We start from the raw sequence: 3,238 nt of genomic DNA, 5'->3' as shown, positions 1-3,238 counted from the left end.
TGGGTGGGCGCTGTGCCCCCGTCACGCAGCTCCGCGCTGCCGAGCCCTCATCTCCTGCTCCAGGACTGAGAGAGGACTGCTGCTGCTGATGGAGGGAGCAGGGATTACATACGCGCGCATCGCTTCACTATTGGCAGGAGAGGGCTAGTGGGGGGGCAGGAAAAGGAGGGGTGGGCACCTCTGTGGTGGGGGGAGATCAGGTAAAGCGGGACTTTTTTTGACATAAGGGCGTGGGAATAGGCCATCACAACTGGCGTGGCATTCATTTCAGATCAGTTATGATCTACAGCTGCGTCCAAAACCACATACTACGCATACTACAACTAACGAATGGACTTTTACTGGCGGTGTACTATTTTTGACACGCTATTTAGCATAGTATGCAGTTTTGGATGTAGCTCTCGTGTATTGTAATGGTGAAATGTGTTGGCATTTGTTTTTCCCATCTTGGATTTGAGCACCCTAGTCTCTTCTAGGTGGAAAAGCTGCGTCTACATGTATAATGCGTTACCACTAGCCTTTAATTAAAAGCTGATCAAAGATAAAAGACAACAAACACGGTGGTGACGTTTTAAAATCACTGTCAGAGAACAAGCAATTGCATAATGCACAACATGGATGTATGATTTTAGCTTAGGAATTCTTGCGTCATAATGCTAAACAGCTTTTCGATGCGTTTGATTGAAAAAAAACGAAGCCACTCCCACAATTATGACATCACAATCAAGTTCAAACTTTGGCTGCGTCCAAAATTGCATCCTACTACATTGAACGCATGACAAAATAATATAGGATAGTTATGGTTTTGGACGCAGCCGTTCATGTGCAGCACGCTAACAGCAGCATCTAAGGAGCATTCGTAGTCAATGGCTACAAAAGCAAAGTACAGTACAACTTAAGTCCTGCTTTACCTGAACTTCACAGGGCAGCTGGGCTTCTTTTTAGCTTCCTTTAGCTTCATATTAGTCAGATCCTGCTTGACTTTGTCCTGGAGGTAAGCTCAACTACAGTCTTTCTTCTGTGCTGTCAGATGTGATGCTCGGGTATGTCTATAACCATAACCAGCAATTAAATTCAACTAAGCATAGTACGTGGGCTTTAGTGTTTTTTTTTTTAGCCTTGCCAAACTGCAGTCCTGCCAGTAAATGATGCATGCAGTGTCTGTCTTCACTGGAGGAGTTTGGACTGGTTCACTAATAGAGAATAAACAGTGTGATAATGGCATGGTGTAGAAGAAGCATAGAGACAAGTGCTGGGGCATCTATTCTCCGTCTCTTTGCCAGTTGTGCTGACTGAGCTGGACATTATACTGACTGATGAGCACCCACGCTCACTTTACCTCTCTCATTTGGCCTTGCAGCAGCATCGTGAATTAAAAGTCTTCCTCACTGGGCAGGTGCATTTACGATTATTGCTTTTTTATTGCTTCCATTTAGTTTACACCCCCACACGGCCCATTTCTTCACTTCTTTAAAACATTACTTGTTGCCTTACTATTGCACTCTTCACTGTGTTCCTCAGAGCGGTGATTGCCCCTCTCTTGCATTTGAATGTTAGAGTGCCCCCTCTGGTGGTAGTATGTGGGAGTTGCAATAACATTAGACTGACCGAGATGCTAGCTTTAAAATTAGCCACATTATAGGTACAAAAGTATCTAGACACTGTAATGAATTCTGCTACTTTACAACTAGAATGGGACGCTATAGAGCAGCTGGACATGAGCCTAAGGTCACCATGCCCAGTGCCAAGAAACTAAAGCCCCTCAAGTGCTGGGTACGCTGCAGTTCTGTGGACGATGGAGCACCACCGTCAACTACCTTAGGAGTGAGTTAGAGTGGCATTTGTGATCCAGAAGCAATCATCTAACATCAGTATCTGACCTCACTAATGCCCCAATGGCTGGAGGCAATCAATCTAATATTCAGATGCCTCTAAAGACCTTCTCTTGATCAGGTGCGATGACTATGGTTGAAACTAAACTCTGCAGAGTGGTAGATCTCCAGGACCAGGATTGGGCACCGCTGATCTAGTGTGAAGCCCTCCCAGAAGAGTAGAAAACAAGGACAAAATTCCTTATTAGTACCACTGACATCAGAAGAAAAGTTGGATGAGAAGCTGCCTGCAGACTTCTGGACATACAAAGTATCTCAGCTTTAGAGGAAACAGCAGTGTCTTCAGAGTGGGAACATTCTGTTTTCAAAGCAGGTTGAAGGTTGAAGAATCCCTTTTTAACGTCTCTTTTAAAGATGCCACATTTAATGTCTCTTTTTTAAAGATGCTCTTTGCAAACACTAGCTTGTTTGCCCTGAAGCAGAGAGGCCATGGAGGGGGTTGTAGGCGGAGGTGGCCCTGTGTAATATCATAAAGCTTCAAAGCTTGGACATGTTTATGAGGCTCTCTCTCTCTAACGCTGAGATCAAAGTGCACTATGGAGGTCTCCAGCATGTCTTTAGTGAATGTTTCTAATAGACGCTAACATAGTGCTAAATCTGTATAGACTGCACCTAATGGAGCGCATTAGCTTTTCTGCTTTAAGTGTGCCAAATAGCTTGGGCTCCATGTATCGTCCCTCACGCACATTCAGGTACTCTCATCAGTGTCTTAATTACATTATAGAGGGCCTCATCATTGCCTTAATTGTGTTAGGCAGGGCCTACAGTTTAAATCCTATTTGACATTAGTCTGCTCTTGCCAATTACACTCAATGCTGGTGCTCTGAGCCAGAAGGCTTATAGGTAATGTCTCTGCCTGCAGGTCTGTAGCACTATAAAACATTGCAGCCAAGAGAAAACTCTGGAAGGGAGATCTTCTCAGAGAGAGAGGGAGAAGAAATCCCATCAATTGCCTTTGTTAGTGTATTCGACCACAGGTCTCAAAGCCAAAACTGCACTTTAGCTGCGCTTTCACTGTTTGGAAGCTTATACAAATGGTATCTGTTTCTTTTCAGTTCCACAGGATTGTGGAGGAAAAAGAAAAATAGAGCCATTTTTCTCTCGGGCCGGGAGAAACATCTCAGCGTCTCGTTGAATTTTATCAATGACCCGTCACCTCAGGAGCCCTTCGCCAAACACTGCCAAGGCTGTTATTCTCACATCAGATCTTATTATGTGAACTTCATGGCTAAATCCTATGAACTGACAAAGGAAAATTGCAACCATGTTTACTGTACCCGTGTTTCAAGCTAGACTTTGGCGTTTAATGCCTCTGCAGCATCTTGCAACTTTTTGACAAACAGATG

This window comes from Pygocentrus nattereri, chromosome 1, assembly GCF_015220715.1.
Source record: "Pygocentrus nattereri isolate fPygNat1 chromosome 1, fPygNat1.pri, whole genome shotgun sequence".
Taxonomy (NCBI): Eukaryota; Metazoa; Chordata; class Actinopteri; order Characiformes; family Serrasalmidae; genus Pygocentrus; species Pygocentrus nattereri.
The sequence above is the reverse complement of the archived record's forward strand: the minus strand, read 5'-3'. Positions refer to the sequence as shown.